The following is a 22,039-nucleotide window of genomic DNA, read 5'->3' on the forward strand; positions in this document are numbered from 1 at the left end:
GTGAACAGCTTCCTCCAGGCTGAAGGAAAAAAATGACCCAAGTGTAACCTGATACTAAGCCCGAAACTTAGTTCACAAGGAATCAGAGACTTTCCGGAGATAATTTTCTTAGATGTGAGCGTGACAATTAGACAACAGAGTAGTGTGCCACAAAAAGTCAACAAACCATGCCTCTCATGACATCACCTGTTATACCACTAAAAGATTGAAAGATAAGAGTTGGTAAATAGAGAAAAGGTCAAGTTTATTTGTAGGTTGCTTATTCAGTGCGACACAGCCTGACAAGCTGCAGCTTATAGCATCAATACTGCGCCTGTTTTAACAGACACCGGACAGTAGCAAACACAAATTTGTCCCTACAAACTTTCAGAAGCTGGAAATCTTCCCAGCTGTGTGCATTTGATTCTCCTGAAAGGATTCAGTTTCTATTGGCTATTCTACTGAGTCTTTCATTGGCGTTATCGGTCGGACAGTTTGTCTTTAGTCCAGACTAAAATATCTCAACAACTATTGGATGGATTTGTGATATTTAATGCAGACATTCATCTTCCTCAGAGGGCGACTCCAACTGACTGTATTGATCTTCTGACTTTTCTTTGAGCACCACCAGCAGGTAAAGTCTTTATCTTATCTCGTGAAATATCTCCATTAGGTGGATTGGCGCACAATTTTGTTGTCTCACCTGAGGATGATGAGATTGGATCAGTCTGATTGATCAGTATGTAAGTGTAAGATTACGCATTTGAGCCGAGTATTTAACGGTTTGGTGGTCACTAAAACAGTGTAAAGTCCCACAGGCGTTCAAATGCAGTGGGAATCATGTTCAAAAGAAAACCTGAACAAGTGCAAACAAAGTGCACAGACACACATTTAAGGGTGTGTTGTGTGCAAACAATGCTTGTCCACACAGAAAAAACAACTCCAAGGATGTTATGGGTGTGTCACATAAACCACTATTAGATTTTTTTAGTTTATTTTATTGACTACTATGCAAATTAAGTTTAGGAAGAGCCTGCACAGATGGCACAGAATGGATAGGAAATTCAATAAGGTTGCCACAGCATCCTGGTTTTTATAGTCCAACATGTGGCATGATCAGGTTTCTTAAAGTCTGAATGTATCCAGGTTCCTGAGACCAGTCTTTACATATAATCGGATCCTTTCAAAACCTGATCCAAACCAGGCGACTAGTGTGCATAAAGGCACAGTAGAGCAGAGCTAGTCCAGTCTTAGATGTTCTAAAATATACATTGTGCAGATGTTGATGCTGCTTTTATATCATACAGTATCAGAGTTTCCATAGTGACCAGTAACCAACGTGTCAGAGGATGTTAATGTCAATGTCCGAGTCGTAATCACAACCATAAATATCAGCTCTGATGTATCCAACTCGGCTCTTAATAGTGCCTGAAAAGGCCAAACATGGATGCCGTGTATCAGCCACAGTACGTCTTTCTGGGTATTAAAACCCACCTTTTAATGGAAATAGTGTTACATTGACCATGTATAGTTTTTTTTTTTTTAACCCTCACATGACTTCTCTGCATTAATGCGACCATGAAGTTGTCCCATGACACGAATCAGACGTTGTTCATGCACCATGTATCCCATATTATATAGAACATGTGTTCGATAGAAATCCGTTTTTACTTAAAGGTATAGTTTGAAGTTTATTTGGAGACGCTTATGTGCTTTCTAGCAGAGAGTTTGATGAGAAGATCGATGTCTGTCCCATATAGCCGTCAATGCACATGGTGAAATGTGTTGAAATAATGAATATGAGGCTGGAGAGGAAAACATTATATACCATTTTTCTTATAAAAACCAAAGAATGGAAATGGCAATCTGTGATTAACTTTAGTTTCATTATTATGTGTCAATAACCCAAGCTAATTAAGCTAAACTAACTGGCTTGTGGCTCCACCTTGGACATAAGAGAATCTTCTCATCTGCCTCTCTGTAAGGGAGCAAATACTTAAAGCGCATTTCTCTAAATGTCAAATTATTCCTATATATTCTACCGTGTGCGCCCCTCTGTCTCTTCATATTAATCCATGCCTTTTTTTTCTGGTATGTAATGGACATTACAACCTCAGGGGGGCTCTGCTGTGGTCACAGACTTTGACTTGTGTTTTTTCAGGTCTGCAGAACTTCTTGGGTAAATTTAAGGGACATGGGACCTCAGAGTGTCACAGTGAAGGCAGAAGTGATGATAACAGCAGTGTAAAGCTTCTGTAGAAGACCACAGCCGCCCCATCCTATCTTATATTCCCCCCCTTCATGCCTCCCTCCTTCATGATAGACGCGCCCCCCCTCGTCCTCCACTGATAAGCAGCATAACGGGGGAGGAGCTCCCTCCTCGCGGGGCTCCTCCTTCCACTGCTTCGTTTTCCTTCACTTGCCCCCCCCACTCACACACTCACACACACACTGCTCCTCTCCGCCTCCCCCTCCTTGCAGCCTGCTTGACCGAGAGGGAGAGAGGGAAGATGATGAAAAAGAAGTAAAAGAGAAGAGAGCAGAGGAGGGGGGGGGGGTCTTATTTTCGTACGAGCGGAAAAGGCGTCACGCCGGGTGCGGAGCGCAGCGCGGAGGACGGAAAACGGAGACGCATCACGGTGAGAGAGATAGAATAGACGGAGGGAGGAGGCGACAGCGGGTCGTAAACACGATAGAAAACGGCGAATAGGACGGCAGACAGCGGCGATCACCCCCCCTCCCCTCTCTCTCGCCCCACCGCCTACCCCGCGTCCCTCCTCATCTCTTCATCTCCATCCTTTTCCGCACCGTTTGGCTCATCCCTTTGCGCACCAAAGCATCTCGGTGTTTTGTTTTTTTTTATTTCCTCTCTCTGTTTTGATCTTTTCTGGGCAAACCTCGGCTCGGTGTTTTGCGGAACACACATCAGAGGCAAGAGAGGAGGAGGAGGAGGAGGCTGTGCCATCAATACGACCGACAGGCTCCACTGTAAGTCCTGCTCGGGACGATCATCGGCGCAACCGATCCGGCAGATGAAAAAAAAAAACCGGAGGAGGGGGGTAGCCTAAATACTGAGAGATGACTGTAGAGTAAACCGGCTGGAACAGAGAGAGACCCCGGCCCCCGGTTATCACCGAGACTCCAGCATCACCAATGCGATGGCATAGCGGCTTCTGCAGCAGAACTAGCAGACTAGAATCAGACCAGCAGGGCTCTCATCCACCATGAACCTCTGAAAGACATCCGACACGGGCACAGATGGGTAAGAGGAGATGCTCTGCTTTTTGTTATTTTGATGGGTTTATTCCGGGATCTGGAGGTTGGGCAGGAGGGTGGAGGAGGGGGGGCAGGAAGGCTTGTGACGTGAGGACCCCTGCCACTGCACAGTATATGACTGTAGCGTAGAGGAGGAGGAGGGGAGGAGGGGGGGGTGTATTTGTGCGTGTGTGAGGCTGCTGAAGTTGCATCTGACGAAATTGGGAATTAGATGGGTGGAAAAGAACAGATGGCCTTTCGCCACTGGTCAAACTGGAGATAATGTAGCTTATGCCACCTCGCATGATCACATGAATCATCTATTATGTTTTTGAGGTCATGGATATGTGAGATCTAGTTTTAGTTCACAGAAGGAACACACCAGGTGCAGAGATAGATAGATAGATGGCTGAACAAGTGTACTGGGCACCCAAGGGGTCAGGGGGACAGGAAGAGACGCAAAGCCAGTACAAAGACGAGCAAAACACCCAAAAAATCAGAGCTAAACAGTCTGTAAGAGGCGCTAAATGACCACAAAGACGAGCAAACTGACAAAAAAGCGAAGCGACTACACAACACTTTCAGTCTGGGCATCTCGCTCCTATGCAGGAAGATTGGCTGTCCTTTTGCCCAGTGGCCCATTTGTTTCATAAAGTGCCCATGACATTGAAAACCATTTAGCCTTGTAGTTTTCAAACCATTAAACGTTCTCTGTGGCTCAGCGGTTTGATGCTGCACTTGCAAGAATCGAGGCTCGATCCCCATCCTTGAGTGAACCGTGGAATGAGACCGCACTTTAAGAGCCAGCTAATGTGGCAGCATTCTGCAGGGCCTTTCTTCATTTTCACGCTCTTACACATAACCGCCCCCCCCCCCCCCCGCCCCAAAACACCTGAACTGATGGCAGTGTCAAGCTTCGTCACTCTGTCATCTCACAGCCCAGAGGAAATCCCTACTACACGTCACCTCGCTGCGTCTGAATCACCCTGCCCCAGGCGGTTGTCTTCTGTATGCAGCGACTGCGAGCCTCGCTGACAAAAAACATTTTCATCTCCCAACCAGGCAAACCAAAGCCAAACACCACCGCCTGCTAAATCCATTTCTAATTTCCCACAAGGGCAGGCCCGGCTCCCTGCTCGCTGTTTAGGGGTCAGGTATTGATCTTGGGGCCCCAGATGGGTTTGAGTATATGAGGGCTGGAGTCAGCTGATCCCTGATAGGCAGTTAAGTGCAAATGAAGTGAAAATGAATGAAGGGCTGGTGGAAGCTTGGAGGATATAGAGAGGCAGATGAAGATTGTTGCTGTGGGGTATAAACAACAACCGCCTTCTCTTTCCCATGACATGTCGCCCTTGAGCAAGGCAATTAATCAGCAACAACTCTGTTAGACGGACGCTCAGTAGTACAACAGTAGCAGACTGTAGCTGTACCTGGCAGCTCCCAGGTGTGAACGTGTGAAACGGGGCATCGCTGATGAGCATGCTCAGTGTGTCAGGATGAGTCCAGCTTTTTAAAAATGCATGTCGCGTAGAGGTAATTATTTGAGAATCCAAGGTTTCTCCAAGGGAGATCAGTCTGTGTGTGTTTTGTGGAGAAGACATACCAGCCTTCATTTGGTCCAGTTGAACCCGGACGCAGCTTTCTTGATGAAATGGCGGGACGATTTACTGTGACTTGTTTGGACAGCGAATTGGCCCCCGGACCTGTACCTGCCAGGCATTAAAGAAAGCAGAGAGAGAAAAAATGTGAGCTAGTGGAAAGCAGGAAGTATACTCTTCACTGTGTGTTTGCAGCGGCATAAACAGAGGCCTCCAACTATACCGTAACACTACCGCTCGGGCTCTCTGTGGCTATCTCACCATTGCTTCAAATTGTCAACCGTGCCCCACCCGACGGCCCAGATCTCCAAGTTTCAAAACAGCAACACACCACATCTCATGGCGATGCTGGCCTTTTCACTTCATGGTCATGCTAATACTGAAAGACAGGGCAGTGGGCTGGTGTTTGTGTGTGTGTGTGTGTGTGTGTGTGTGTGTGTGGAACGTGTGGGGTTGCAGAAATAGAAAAAGCTTGGAAAGGATCTTTGGGGTTTAGGATGCCACAGCCTGGGACTGAACACTGCTGCCATACATGAATATGCATGTTGTGTGCATCACAGTTGAGTTGTAGCTGCTGAGGTCACAGTGAGGAGACAGAATGAGTGAAATCCATAGATGGAGAGTAGATGGACGTATGGAGTGACTGAAGAATAACGAAAATGGGGAGAACAGGGTCTGAGTGGGCTGAGGGGATGTTATCTAGTTGTTTGCCTCAAAGAGTGTGTATGGACTCCCGAGATCCACCTGAGCCCCACAGCTGAAGCACACTTCGTTTGCCAGGTTTGATTATATCCATTCTCCAGTAAATTCTCCCTTTCACAGTCTCTTATTTCACTTTCAATGTGGTTTATTGGCCTGAGATGTAAATATATTTATGAAAAAGCATGCAAGGAAGAGAAATTGTAGATAAGGGACATAAAAACCAAAAAAAAGATGACATTTAAAGGAATAGTTCACCATTTTAGGTAACATGCTCATTCGCTTTCTTGCCATGAGTTTGATACCACTCTCATGTCTGTACGGGACATGTGAAGCTGGGATCAGCTGTAAAGATGTTTAATATATACAAAAAACTAAAACACTAATGTGGACAATACGACATTCTACAGAGGGTTATGTGCGGGACTATTTCTTGGCAGGGACTAGTAACCTTGGGGTAACCCCCTCATAAAATTCAGAATTGCCATCTTGTTCACTGTCCCGAAAAGAGAGCAGTTTAAATCGTCTGATATAACTTGAGCAACTGAGCTTCCCAAAATGTCGAACTATTCCTTTTAAGGCACTTAGATCCAGCGTGACAGATTATTTGTCATCTGTCTGTCTCACTTTGTGGCAGCTGATAACAAACGTGGCTTCTCGCCCTACGGTGTGTCGGTCCTTCTCCAGTAAGAGAAAAGAAAGCTTTTCATCATCAGGCGTGGTCACAATGTTTGGGATACTGAAGCTTTTTCAAAACTTTGATCGTGTTCGGCTCAAATATTTTTGCATTTTGGACAGCAAGCACAGTATTTAAAGTTAAGAATTCATGTGGGAAGAAGAAAAGCTCTCTGGTAAAATGGTTAATATATTTCTCCATACCACACCTCTTCTCCCGTTAGCAGTCTGTCATACGCAGCCTTACACTTTTCTATTTGTTTTATCACAGCTCCTCTACTCACACTTCCTTGCTTCCTCTCGCAAAGCAATTTCATTATGTCGTGCCCCCTTTGCACTGCAACTGAAGTTGTAAGGCCATAACAAATGGTTTCGCTGGCGCACAGAGGGGCAGTCAGTTAACATAGCCAGAGGTGATCTGGGTACACAGAGATCAGCAGCCTCTTCCTCTTCTACGGCATCCTGTTTTGCAGGCAAGTCTTGACCTCTAGGAAATCAGATGTTCACTGTGAGTCACCCAACAGCCAAACTTCTCGTTATCATAGCTCACTGATTTCAAACTGTCAGGCAGTAATCAGATAAAGAATGTTTGACACTGTCCCTGTGTAGACCAGAGGGTGTATTCCTTCTCCTTCTATGTCAACAGTGCTGCGTGAAACCCAAATGGCGGCCTCATCTTCTTCCAAGTCAAACGCATGGCGTTTTGCAAGAAGTGAGAATGTAAGACTGCAGGAAATGAGCACAAACCAGGCTTGTTGTTATAAGCAGATGGATGCAGACATCTGATATCCTGCAGTGTGTGAACACCATTGAAGGACAACACAGTGCTGCAAAGAGAGTTTTGCATAGCCAAAGTAAATTCCTCCGTCAAATTAAGGAAACTACCTGTGAATCAGCGACTTTTGTTGACTAATGTTGGTCTCTTGGAAAGTGAGTGGAATGGATGTAAATGAGCCGGATGCAAAAATCCACAAAAGAACCAACAAAGGAAATGTTTCCTCAGTGAACAGTATACAGAAAGAAAACATTTCTACACCCTTTCACTCCAAAATGTGCTTATTTTTTGTTTACTTTTGCAAAAGATTGACATCGGAAGGCTTTTTTTCACTTTCACCAGATGGGAGGGCATTTCTTAATTTCCTGATAAGCGACTCGCACAAGTGTGATGTGTTAACTTCCAGGCATGTGCATTGATGCAACCACTTTTCAGCGAAGTAGAAGACATCTTGGTCCAGTTGTTAAACTTTTGAAACAAAAAAAAAACATATTTATAGATTCAATGAGGCAGAATGTGTAGACGTACTTTTTAACCAGGTAACGCATTATTATCCAAAGCAGAGTGTTCTCACATGTCTGTAACAAGAGCTTTAAGAAAAATGTGCTTTGATTCGATTATAAGTATCAACTGTAAAGGTGATTCCAAAGTGAAATGCCGGGCCGCTCCTTTGGTTGCATGTTGGCTGTGACTGCAGGTGGATTTCTTTTTTTTCCATTTTGTATTTTATGAATATGTAATCTCGTGACAGAAACTGGAACTAGTCTGCTGTCATCATGCAAATTTTGCACATAGCTTGTTTCCTGGAGCCTCCTGAAGATGAAGTATTGTGGCCTCAGGCAGCAGCTGTAGATGAGCCCTATTGACGTGTTTAACTGTAGCTGTTGAGCAGGCTTGAAATTGAGCAGCAACAGAACAATTTTGAAGTTAAATGTGAAGGACTAAATCTAGATTACCTGTGTCTCCACAATAAAAAAGTGCTGGGTGGAGAAATTCGAAGCTGTGTATTGCGGGAGGCCATATTTGTCCCAGCTGCTAGTGTTGCTTCCTGCCCGGGGCATTAATATGCTCTCTTTTTTTCCTATGGAAGTCAGTGGGACAAAGGGATGTTTTCAGCAGTGAGACACAGAAGCGAAAGCTTGGTGAGAGCTACTGTAATTACAATACATAGCTCAGCAGAGAGTGAAAGCAGAGAAAAGAAACATGCAGCAACATGAGCATTGCCTATTGTTTTTCCACTGACCTGGATCAAACGGTAGAACCAGTGTGTGTGCATCATTACCTCTGTCTCTGTGTGTGTGTGTGTGTGTGTGTGTGTGTGTGTGTGTGTGTGTGTGTGTGTGTGTGTGCGTGCGTATCATTCGGGGTCGTCCCAAGCTCCAGGATCTCCAAATGGCGTCATGCTAACCCCACCACCAGGTTATGTATGGCCGAGCACAGCCTGGTGCTGCTGCTGGGGGAATTAAGCTGTGCTCCACCTCTGATCTGGCATCTGTAGACACACACACACACACACACACACACACACACTGCAAAGGCTCCTGACTGTGCTCACACTGTTCCTGGAGAGAGAATCAGACACGCAGACATACATCTCTTTCCTTTTTTTTGACATCTCTTTCTGCACACTCTCTCATGCAGTGTGTGTGTATATAACTGTATCAGGAAGGTTAGCTATCTCTCCTTCTCGCTGCCTACACACACACACACACACACACATAAACACACACACACCTGCATTACAACCCCCCCCCACCCATGCATACCGTGTTTAAAGACAGGAAAGAGGAGGACAAAGGGCAAAAAGGGAGGAAAAAGCACATTTGCTGGTGTGCCCCCGCCCCCCACTGCTGTTGGATTCAGCATTCAGAGCCCTCATTAGTCGGTTGGAGGACGTTTGATGGCTCGATGCACGAACAGCTCAAAGTTTTCCCCGTCACTAACCCTCTGTCAACCGACGAGCTACAGAGGAAAAAAAAAATATCATCCCCGAGCTCAGCACATGAAAGGTAGCACTCCGGTGTTCTACTTTGACTCTGAAAAGCTCCCATGTTTCTGCAGACTGTGAAGCTGGTATTTCGGGTGCACAGGCAAGAAACATTTTCCTAATGCAAGGTGTGCCCTTGACTTTAATGCAACAGGTGTCAGAAGTGTGTCTTGACTGTCATGAATAGTGACAACACCTCCAATTATTTGAAGTTTTCTGCCTCAGAATCTGGTTTGTCTAAATAAAAGCGCTGCTGCTAGTTACTAATTTCACTTTTGGATAACGACGTGGTGGCAGGCTGAGCCGTTGGGCAGCTAAGTGGCCCGTAGTGATGTGCAGTACATTCAGTAATGGAAGATTTACTGCTATTGTTTTACAAGTTATTTAGATATAATTTGACAAAACAATCTTAGATCCAGGACCCTTTTACCATCTTTCTCCAAAGCTTTCCACTGCATTTTCCACGTCTCTCGCATGTCAAACTATTTCAAAGGCCAACAATGAACCTTCACGCTCAATATTTAAATCTACTTTTATGCAGCATTAATTTGCATGTGTCAGTCATCATTATAATATTTCTTATGTTAAGCTGAGAAGATTTGGTGTGCTCTTGTGGTTTCTGATTGCGGTGAATCACATTGTCTACTGCATATCACGGCTCGGTCTATTAAGAATTCTGTGCTGTTTTCTGAATGTTTTCTTTTTCCGTAGAGTTTGTATTTTTCTGTCAGATGTATTGGCTAGAAATGCAGGGCATTCCTAGAAGGCGTTACAGTCAGTACATCATATGGCAACCTGTATCCTTATCCACCCTAATTAGAATAATAGTAAGGCTTTTATTTTGAAGAAGTGATTCGTGCATTGGATTTGTCTGCCATTGAAGTCTGTTAAGAGTTGTTCACTGTGCTCACTGAAGCCGAGACTGACCATTGTCACGGTGTGTGCTCTTCAAGTTTTATTTCCTCTTGCTTTTACAGCAGCATTTAACATCCTGTATCTTAACCATGACCTTGCCTAAGTGTCATCTGCTGGGCCATAAAGATTACTATCAGAGCAGTTCTGGCAAGTACCAGTTTAACAAGGATCTTTATAAAAGAAATCCTGCAGGTGTCCACAGACCTCCTCATCATCTTGCCTGCACGGAAAAGATGGACTCTGGTTAATATGCTTGAGGAAAACAATGTTGCATCAGCAGCAAACGGTCGTAATCTGTGAGATATTGGTGCTATAGTGCATAAAGCACAGACTTATAATGCAGTCAGTCCCACTCAATAACCCCTTCATAGTCTCTCACACACATACAAACACCCTCAGTCTCTCAGGCAGGGTCTTGAAGGGGCAGCAGTTGTTATGATGAAGTATGGATTTCTGTTCTGGCAGGTCAAACTGAGTGTGGCTGGACTTTATGTGGGGGTGGATGAAGAGCACTCCGCACTGCTGCTGTTTGTCAAGGACAGGACCGACATCCCAACCCTTTTTCTTCCCTTACTCATTCTCTTTTCTGTTCCTCCCCTCTTGCTGTTTGGAGGGTGCTCCCCTTTTCTAAATAAGGCAGTTTCTCCCTCCGTGGCCTCACCCCCCTCACCCCCCCACCCCCCATTCACACACCGCCACTGTGTCGTACTCCTGTCACACAGCCAAGCCGAGTTTACCACCAGGCCAAAATAGAAGTTGTCTGTCCTTGAGGATGTCTCTCTCTCTCTCTCTCTCTCTCTGTGCCTGTCTCCCCATGCCCCGCTTACTCTCTTACCCACTCTCCTTCTCCTCCCCCACCTTGGCCACCTCAGTGTCACCTTACAGTCATGGAGACCTCAGGAGACCCACCTAGCGGGGAGTGAAAATGGTCCTGACCTGTGCTCGACACAGCATGTGTGTTTATTGAGGCTACAGTGTTGGAGCGTACCACTGCCACATGATTTATGGGGGGTGTCTGGTGCCAGTTGGAAACGAAGCATAAGTCACGGCTGGGGCAAAGATGAATATGCAGATATTTGTGTGAGTGTTTAGTCTTTGTGGAGCACCAGATGGTTTGTGTTTGTGCAATGCAGGACAAAACATTTAAAGAAGAACAAGCTGAAATATTGAGTGTCCGTGAAGCACAGTTTTGCTGATTTGTAGGTCAAAAGATGTCTGTACACCCAGGTTGAAAAAGGGGCTTAACTTTATGAGGACACATTAAGGTTAGTATGTCCCAAATGTACGGTTTTACCAACACTGACATTCTTTTCTTTTCATATACTGTAATGAAAACATCTTCAAATCACAGAAAACAGACCCCTTTTTTTATTTGTCTCAGAGCTCGCATAGTGTCACCCAGATTAGGATATTTCTGAATAGCGTCACCTCTGAAAATAATAATGCAGTAAAACCTTTGCACTTATGAGTCTTTTGACCTGCGAATGCTCACCGGATGTGATGCCGACCTTGGTAACGCTATCCATCCTCATCTAATACTTTAAATTTGAATTTAGTCAGAGAATTATTTGCAAATGCTGTTCGAGCCGCATCTGATGAAGCGATGAAGTGAGTTTATAGTTCAAGCCAAAGAAAGAGTAGCCAGTGTCAGAGTGGTCATTGTGACATACTGCTAACCATTTTTCTATGTGCTGACTTGAAGGCCGTCTCCATTCAACTGGCACTCACTTTTTGACACGTGTTTTATTGCCTCCTGCGAGCCTGCAGCATATCCTGAAACGACTCTGAAAAAGCGCCTTAAAATAGCAGACAATGCTTGCCCTGTGTCCCTCAGCGCAAACATTAAGACACTGTTTTTAAATTGTCAAATCCGACTAGGTGTTAGGAACAATGAATGCACTAGCATATGGTGTCAGTGCTGGACAGAGGGAGGTTTTGTTCGAGACGAATAGAAAGAGATGAAGGAGGGAGGCGGAGGTTGAGGACATGCTTATGATTAATTTTGAACAACAACAAAAGCAGCTCGCCCATTCAGCATGTTTTCTAAGAATGACAATGACACAGTCATAGCTTTACTAGTCTTTTTGGCTGTCGAGAGAGATACCTACGTCAATGAAGAGTCTGTCACTGGGAGTGCGAGGGAGGTGAGACGTGAGCAAAAGGTGGGAGAGGAAGAGGTGAGGGTGGCTAGCCAACTGTTTGTCTGGGAATGGATGGATGGACGGATGGAGAGAATTGAGAGTGAGAGAGGAAGAGGAAGAGGAAAGACATTTTCATCAGGATTATCCTGCAGCAGAGAATCTCATCTGGGAAAGTGGCCCAGTGCTTACTGCACACACACACACACGCACACGCACACACACACACACACACACTGCCGTAGGAGGCTGCAAAAACTGGAAAAGCTCTGCTTCACCTCCATTTGCCCAGGAAAGCCCCTCTTGTAGCCTCCTTGCTACACAGTGGTCTCTCCAGGAAGACTCTGCTGCTGGATCTTAATATATAATTCTGTGAATATCAGTGTGTGTATTTATGTGTGTGCGTGTGGTCCATCCGTCTGTTCTCCTTGTTGAATCCCAGTGGAGGCCCTCCCACTTGATTACACTGTTTATTCACTAAGCGTCCCCAAACTCTTGCCCACCCGCCAGCAGGCTGCAGCCAGGAGGAGAGCCGTGATAGCGGTGACGTGCTTTGTATCCCATATTGGCTGTACTTCTACTTGGAGACTTCAGGCCAGATGCATAAAACTCTAGGAAGGGTTAAAGTTCACCTAATGCACATGGACAAAGGCAGAATTATACAGGCGCCAGAGCGATTAGTCCATTCATCAGGCGATTGATCAAAAAATCTGCTAAATAATTTTTTTTGATCAGGAAAAACCTTGGCCTGTACCAGCTTTGCAAATGTGAGGATCTTTCTCGGTTTTCCTCTTACTGCATATTGAACACATTCTAGGTCTGGACTGTTAAAGATAAAACAGACAATTTGAAGATGCCGCCTTGGGCTCTACAACATCAGCCATTTTTCACGGTCACTCTCTTATCCGACTTGTTTTTGCATTTTTAGGGGATATACTTTAAACTTTTTAAAAGCCAAACGTGCTGTTTTCCCCAAGTCTTTCACATGCATAGTTCATGTCACATGATGGCGTTTAGTCACACTGTTCATCAACTATATGAATATAAGTACCTCCGTCAGCGCCACTGATATATGGCAGCCATATAGTCATAACTTCATCACACAGTCAGTTGTAAAGTAGTTTAAACATCACACCACAGAAGGGTAATGAGTAGAGATCTCTCATCTTGGCTCAGTCTATACACAGCCAGTTAGGATATTTTTACTTTCTGAATAATGCAAGTATAGCTAAAACAAATCACTTTGTCAATTTTTATTTCAGTAATCATCAGAAATTCTGCAGTAGTTAACACATTTATACACTGGGTAACATATTGGCTAGTCCCTAAGGAGGAAGAACTTTTACATTAAATGTTGCTGATCAGGTTTTAACCTCAGTTTGCTTTGAATTCCCAGTAAAGCTGTACAGGTGCTCGTTCCTGCAGATAAAACAGCACATGGAAGACAGGGTTGTACGTGTACACGTGCATTTTTCACTTTTCTTTCTTTTTTTTTTTCCAAATTTCATGCTGAACTTCTCAGATTTGTGTTTTTTATCAATGTAGCTACATCTCTGACCCATTTATAACAGTGAATCCTTACACCCCTAGCAAACAGTAACGCTTGTGCTGTGGTTCTCCTTTTCATATTTACGGTACCTCACATTAGTTTAGTTAGATTTAGTCTTCATAGCAGGAGGACGGAGCAGTTGAACTGAAACTCACTGTTGTTGCACTCTTATTTGGAGTGACCTATGGCTGTAGGATAGTAGGTTAATCTTAAATTCTTTCATAAGCGGACGTGCGTACATGCAGCCAGCAGTGAAGATTAAAACATACTGCCGCTCTGGTTTTCTTACAGCTTGAACGTATGAGGGGCGACCTGACGCTCCACATAGGATGAGTCACAAATCCTGCTTTGTGTTTTTGTTAAGGTTGGGTTTCAGTGTGAGATTTAAGATGTCTCCACTTACGAAATGCCGTGACTTTACATAGAGGCTGGGAGCTCTGTTAACACATTAACACTTCTCCTGTGTGGCGTGCTGGGAAAGGCCCGAGTGTTGTCTGTTAGAATGCGCAAGATCAGGATCGAACTGGAGGACTGGCATTGGTTTAGACCGTATTGATACTTGCTCTGTTAAAGGATTCTGATTTGTGGTATTAGTAACGTAGTTAAATGTTTCCTTTCATCATCAGTGCTGGTTGGTTTGTACCACATGGTCCATGATTACCGTTAAACGTAGTGCGAGTGTGTGAAACCCTGCAGTGGATGAAATATTAATGATGCTTTTCCTAACTATTTGTTCTTCATATTAAAGTTGAAACGCATCTGAAAGGTTTAGTATTTCATTTAGTACTTGATCCTTAAAGGTTTTCCCCCAAAACCATGAATTGATTTTGTGATATTTTCCTGCATGTTTTATGTCAGATTATCGCCTCAGCTTGTGAAAGTGTTACATTCTAGTCCCCTCCTCGCATTTGTTGTAATCACCTAAGGCTTGGATTGGATTTAGTCTAAAAGCCAAGAATGGAGGAGCGTGTGTGTGTGTGTGTGTGTGTGTGTGTGTGTGTGTGTGTGTGTGTGTGTGTGTGTGTGTGTGTGAAAGAGAGGGAGTGAATGAATGATGCATTTTAATGAGGATGGTGGTGGGATGTGGGAATATTCATCATATCACACTTTGCTGTCTCCTCATGGCATCATCTTGTTACCAACATAGTTGCATATCATTAGTTGCTTGTGTGTGTGTGTGTCTGTTACACTGCTGTCATGCGCTTTCAGTTAAGTGAATTGCACACACACACACACACATCCTGGTTTAGCGCAGCTGGGTGGCTCACAGGTTCAGTCCACTCCACTGTTGATAGGATTATACTCGCTACAGGGAAGCGATTTGCAATCAAACACTAAAGCAGTGCTGCTGACTGTCCATGACCTTTGACCTCTGCTGAAACATGTACATCTGCATCTCAGTCGCAGTCGCACTATACTTGAGTTTGCATGACATGAGTATGGACAGAAATGTTTGAATCCTTTAGTAACACTGTGTACTTCTCCTTTCTTGCATTTCTTATCTCTCTGTAGCTCATGTGGTAATGAAACCTCGCAGAACACGTTTTGCATTAACTCCACACATGAATTAATTCCTTTTAACTCATTTTCTTAAGAAATGCAAAGAGTGGTGAATCAAGAAAGTCAGACTCGTTATAATGTGCACAACCTTTAGTGTTGTTCTTTTGGTATAAGACTTATTGACTACAGTTGAGATTAGTCTTAAGAAGCACTTGCCAGGATTGCATTGCATAACCTAAGGCCTGATTTAATCATATCTCAAACATATCCCAGGAATCTGGACAAACTTGGACCGTATTCAGTGGTTGGTTAACCTGTGATCATCAGTCAGTAAATATCTTTTACCCATTGATTTAGGATTTGAAGTCATCTTGTGTGCTGCCAGCATAACAATGAGGCTCATATAAGAGAAGCAAACTTTCCTGCCCTACCTGCCTTGTAGTCAAATACCGACCCCGGAGGGTTTCTGCTTGGCGTTTCACTCCACCGGTGGCTCATTGTTCCGTAAAGGTTGTGTAAGCAGACACCTCTCCCACTGCCACTGCGTCTCTGTCGTAGATACCCAGAAGGCAGTGGAGAGCTGAATAGGTTTGACTGAGCCAAGCCTATTATCTGGCAAGAGGACAGATTGTACTATAAGAAAGGTCATGTGAGAGATCAAGTGTGTTTAGGACTTTGTGTGTTTTTGGAGCATCTCGGTCACACACCACACACCTGAGCCTGCTCACATTTAACAGCTGTGTGAGATAACAGGTCAGTGTTACACACCTTCATATTCATTGTCAGTAACCCAAGATGCTATTTGAGATCAGTAACTACTTAAACAATGCACATGGGTCAAATTGTATAATATCGAACAAAGACATTGTTGTGGCCGATTATTGTATGTGAGTCTTACCTCACCGAAAAGCAAAGGAGGAGATTATTCCATGTGACACTTGAGATTTGTCACTTTTTGTCTGTGAATGTTAATATGTGTTACTGTGTCACTGCAGAAAGATGACATCCAAACATAACTGGGATATTGAATACATGTCAGAGTAACTGTATAGTCGCCCTTTAGACAGTGTTATACTAACACACTTTATTTTACGGGTCTATCACACTGTTCTTTGGTACCAATTATAGGGACATTATGAAAGAAAAGCCTCACTTCATCCCCAGTAAATATTAATTCATTAATGATTCATTATTTGGAACCTTTATTCTCAACATATGTTATGTTTGCCTGTGGAAAAACAACATTATTATACTAGCACCTAATTTGATTTCTTATCTGGAAGTGCCAGAACACTGTTTCTAGTTTTCCTCTAATTAGTTTCAAATGTCAGCAGGTTTTCAGGTATTTGGTCATTATCCTAAGTACTGGTCAAAGTAATGACATTAGACATTAGAATTATCAACATAAAATGGAAATAATCAAGTACAACTACTTCTGGATTGTGCACATGTACGCTCAGTGTGCTTCTCCAGTAAATGTACTGCTGCACATGACTGCACGTGAATGCACCACTGCTGCAGGCACCAGTCAGCCAGCACTCTGGTCTGATTTTCCACACACAGTTCTGGAAGGCAGAAGTAAACACAATGAAAGCAAGAAATCAAAGTTGGTGGGAGCAAACCAATTTGAGGGTGCCACCAAGTCACTTAAGATGTCTGGGAACATACTTAAAGACAGACATACTGTAGACCTCGGAGCTTAGATTGATAATAACAGCTCGGTTTTAAATGGTCGTATTGACTTTTTGGGCTGCAACCTTTTGTAAACTATGTTATGCTTATTAGTCAGGTGTCTAGCAGTGTGTTGATTTAGCATGTGGGACTCTCTGTTTGCTCACTCTGGGTGCTTACATATAATATTATAGTAAAATGATGTGGCTATATATCATGTTGTCACAGCAGATTATAGCCCCAATGCTGCAGCTGCAGGTTGGTCATTTAATAAATGAAAATGGGTATTGATGTATTGTTATTCATCACTGATGAGCTTTAAGGACTATATGGTTGGCCTGTGTGAGTTTGGCATGTGCCCCCCCTCATAAAGCACCTTTCAGTGCGCTGACATGACATGATAAAGGTCTGTAGTTATTATAATTCACAGGCAGACACACCATCCTGGCGTCACATTTGCTCATGATGGTATTACATCAACATAATGACAATTCAAAGATGGCTTTATTGAGGATTATGTGTGTGTGTGTGTGTGTGTGTGTGTGTGTGTCTCATGCTCTAACCCAATCAGGAGCTGTGATACAGCACTATTCTAGAGACAGGAGGTGGCTCCAGAGTTGAATGGGCTCCATTGTGTTCCATCTGCACTATCTTGGAGACAGAGTGGCGAGCCAATGGTGTGCGCACACACACACACACACACACACACACACACACACTAAGCTGTCCTTATTGGGACATTGCACTGACTTCCATTCATTGTTGATAGTCTAACTCAAATCCTAACATTAAAGCATCCTCAATTCACTCCTCACCCCTAACATTAACCAGGACCTCTGAAATGACACTTTGCTTCTTTAGGAATCAGCCTTTGGTCCCCGTGAGGACTACTGGTCTGGAATCAGTCCCAGTAGGGACGGAAAAACATGTGCACACACACACACACGCAGATACACAGATATACAATTTTCTCTGTCCAGGCTAATGCTTGACCCCACAATGGTCGCTCTCATTTTCTGTCTCTCTCACTCTCTCACACACACACACACACACACACACATCCACATAATGAGAAGCACTGTACTGGAATCAACAGCAGTCTTGTTCTCTAATAAGCGCTGCATATTAACACTGTTTGTCCACATTAGCTTCTGCTCATGTCTAAAACTCCACACACATCTGACACTTTCAAACACACGATGGAGTGCAGACTTTGTGGTGTTTGTTGTAGCCATATTGGAAATTCTGCTGTATACACATTCACTACAGCAAGTGGTGTTTTCCAAGCAGGTCTCTCAGTTTGCTCTCACCGTTTCCAGAGCTAATTCTAAATCCTGCGGAAGAGGCTTTGGTGTCTTTGACTCGCCAGCAAGCAACCCGCTGTGTGAGATGCAGCACTATAATACCTGTAACACCTTGGCATTGGATTCCTTTTCTGGCCTATTTTTTTTGACAATAACGGAAAATTGCCGTCGCAATTAGAGAGTATTTTCTGTCTTTTATGTGCTGCAGTTGACCTTTAGACCTACAAGCTATAAAAATCACTTTCCACCTGTGAACTAACAGAGAACGATGAGGGATCTTGTGATGTGATGCCATGAAAACAGCAACAATCTGAGTCACCAGTAGACGTGAACTTAAGTATACTTTTTATTTTATATTTTTAAGAGCATGGACAGAGTTTCAAATTGATTGTACAGAAATGATGAGAGATTCCAATCTGTTTTGGTTATTAGTAGCCTTTCTAGTAGTGTTCGATGGTCAGTCTTTGTAGTTCTTTATCTCAAGAACTACTGGATTGATTAACATGAACTTTTTACCAACATTCATGTTTTCCAGAGGACAAGGCCTTCTAACAATGATTCCCCTGGTTTTGCTGCAGTGTATCTTACTTAAGGCTGGTTAAAACAGACCGTGATGAATTCTTGCTACAGATTTAGAAAAGAACAAAGCGCTAACTAAAGCCGCAGTAACACTGATCGCTGCTCATCTGGTCACAAAGTGCATGAACCCAGCTGTAATGTTCGTTTGTGTGTACAGGTTTGGAGTTCAGTTTGATATACATCAAGTACAGCATGGAGCCCTGGTCTTAGATTACTTGCTGACCGTATGCTGATATCCATAGATGGTTGAGTACCTTAATTTAGTTCTTTTTTTTCAAATTAAAAGGAAAAGAATAATGTTTCCTTAGAGCTCAGGCCCCAAAAGCTGAGCTCAAACTGAATGTTGTGCAGTGTCACAATCTTATTAGCACAAAGCTCAGCTTGTTCTGTTTATTCCAATAGGCCAAAGCTGACTTGAAACTTGAAGCTGCCATTTAATGATTGTGATAGATAGGTGTATTGAGTTTTTCTGATGGCAAAGAAGGAAGTTGAGATGTGATGAAAAAACACGCTGGTAGACACACGCGCGCGCACACACACACACACACACACACACACACACAAACATGCACAGCTCTGTTGGCTGTCTCTTGTGTACACACATGCTGTTATATCTGTCTTCACTCTCGCACACACAGATGCTCTGACACTTCTATATCTGTGTCACGCAAAAACACAAGCTTCCTCTTTGCTGCCTTTTGTGCTTTCGTACTTTACAGCACAGTCAGTGGATAAGTGACACACAGTGAAACACAAAGTTAATGTAAATGAGCCAGCAGGAGATAAAAGCCTGCTGGCAGGTAGAGATGCTCATGCTGACTGTATCAACACAAATAAATGCAGCATAATCATCCTGCACACGCCGTTCACGTGGGAAATGACTGGCCGATGTGCTTCATTCAACACACATTTTTTTCTGAAACCAAAAGGTTTCCTGTACGGGTATGTGGTAAGTACTTCTTTAACCAAGGGCTGTTGTCTTATAACACTTTTGCTTTCCATCAGCCATGCTCCTTCACCTGAACTTTGCTCATCAAGCTGAGCTGGCAGCAGCAGCTTGGTAAACAAGATTTGTCTGCATATACCGAAATAAAGTTGTCTTCCAGGAATAACGCACAAAAAGGAGCTGCATGGGGGAAACAAAATTTCACTTCTTAGTTTGCCCACATTTAGTTTGGCTGTGAGGTCGTAGACGCTGGCGGGAAATCTTCCCCTCATCGCTAGTGACGAATCAGACATTTTCTTTTGTGTCCTTTTCATATAAAAATCTGTTTCACATCTCTCAATTGTGGAGCAAAAAAAAATCTAAAGTATTTCCCAGTGTTGCCCACACAGTGTGATTGACAGGCGATAAGTGGGAGTTGTAACTCAAAAACACCACAGCGAAGAGCCCGTAGCACCAAAGCTGTCGCCCGAAAAGGATATCACAGACGAGCTCTTTAAACTTTGAATATCTTTGTCTAGTCTGGGGCAGCAAAAATGTGAAAGCTGTCATTATTATTGAGTTTTATGCAATTCTCATTTCTCCAATCAACTGGTATTATGTCTGCTGTGTGTCCCAGAAACTCATACCTTTAAGCTTTTCTCTAAAAGTTTCCTCTCACTTATTGTCTCATTTCGTGTGACCCCCCGCCTCTATATACCTATTTTTGTCTCCCTCTCGCTCCCTCACTCTGACTCTAGTTCAGTGTCACGCTGCCTCTCTGCAGGTCTGCTGCCATTACTGCCAATCTGCCATCACACTGTTTTTCATCGCAGTGTTTGGCTGTGATGGAAGCCTGTTAAAAGAAACCTCTATTATTATTATTATACAAGTGGATTTTGCTTTTACATGAAGGTTTTCAGTGATATCATGCCGTTGAGTGAGAAACTGACTTTAAATGACTGTGGGAAATGAGAAAACCACCAAAATCTGATGATTTTAGAATTTAAATGGAACAAAGTTTAATGAATAGAATTGGCTTCGTATATTATCTCTCATCCAGTGTCACAGTTAAACCAGCATTTCCACTAGAAATGTCTAATTGACAGATTTAAAAGCACAGAATACTTTCTCAACTCCCCACAGGACGAATCCTCTCCATTTTGGACACTTTCTCTCTCTCTTACCGCAGACTTTGTTAGGGCAGACATTGCGTCCCAAATAATATTAGCATTCTGCCGCAGAGGAGATTCATGCTGTTCATTACAATTATTTTTGATTTCAATGATCCCGTGGCTCTTCCACTAGCGACACTCTCAGGAAAAACTATTTATAAGACTGTATAAAAAAAGCAAAGGCATCAGTGTGTCAATCATCTAATCAATCATTGTCACATTGTGCTGTGTAACTCATGTTTAGGCCATTAGCTCCCTAAATTAATTACAGGATCAGAATGTCAGGAGCCGAGTGGCTGACCACCTCTGCTAAACTGTTTCAAGGTGAAATCAAAAACATCCACAACGATTTACAGGATTTAGAGGCATTTTTGTTGTTTAGACGCTTTAATCTTTTGGCTTGAAATGACCATTTGTACTGAGCTGTATATTAATACAGAAAAACTGTATGAAGAGTGTTTGAGAGCTGCTCTTAATATTGAACAATGCTTGTTATTACCATTTACTTTTGAGAGACAAGACGTGTTGTGAAGAAGGAACTGTGTGTTCATACTGATGTGTGTGTGTGTGTGTGTGCTCACAGTTGAAATACCATCATTTGCTCTTAAAGGCTCATTGACGAGGCATGAAGTTAGAGAAAAGCCCCCTACTGTTCTGTGCCCCTCACTGTTTCGGGGGCCATAATGCAGCATTTTATCAGAAAATAGAGAGGCTGTTTGTGCGTCTAAATGATCCAATTTATCTGGCTGAGCATACAGCTGCGTTTGTGTTCACACTGAGCCACAGTTTAAGCAGAGGGACTGCTCCACCATTGTCAGCTTAATTCAGAAATTTGTTGTTCTGTGTCGCTTGCAGACTTTCTTTGTCCTTAACGGGAAACTTGATTTATGACAAATCAAAGAATACAATGCATGCTTGCACAACAACATATACACGAACAATGGTGGCGAGATGACCGTCTCACCTTTTGCAGAGTACAAGTCACTGTAGGCTGAAAACTCATCACGTTAAGAATAACCTCATGTCACCCCATTAAATCCTGTCCTCTCTCCTACATTGTCCTCCTCTGCTCGCACTAATTACTCTCATTAAAGAAATCCACCCTCTTCCTCTCTCCTCACTTCGAGGACCTTCTTCCCACCATGATCTTTTTAAGGTTGCAGGAATGTTGTTTTTCTTTGCCGTTGCTGGGGAAGCGGAGGCTTTCCCGCCTACTCTCTTTACAGTTGGTTGATTAAAACAGAAACGATCCAGGAAATTAGGCTTGTTCTGCTCCCAGTGCCAAAAAAATGGAAAATGGAAGCAATGCAAAGAGCAG

At 43.4% G+C, this 22,039-nt stretch overlaps 1 protein-coding gene across 1 annotated transcript in view; it reads left to right on the plus strand.

Moving 5' to 3' along the window:
• Positions 1-2,981: 2,981 nt before the first annotated feature.
• Positions 2,982-22,039, plus strand: part of mgat3b (beta-1,4-mannosyl-glycoprotein 4-beta-N-acetylglucosaminyltransferase b) — a 52,249-nt gene continuing 33,191 nt past the window's right edge. Inside the window, exon 1 of the mRNA XM_070828482.1 lies at positions 2,982-3,241. The gene's annotated coding sequence lies outside the window, so the exon portion shown is untranslated. The remainder of the gene's footprint in view (positions 3,242-22,039) is intronic.

This window comes from Pempheris klunzingeri, chromosome 3, assembly GCF_042242105.1.
Source record: "Pempheris klunzingeri isolate RE-2024b chromosome 3, fPemKlu1.hap1, whole genome shotgun sequence".
Lineage (NCBI taxonomy): Eukaryota > Metazoa > Chordata > Actinopteri > Acropomatiformes > Pempheridae > Pempheris > Pempheris klunzingeri.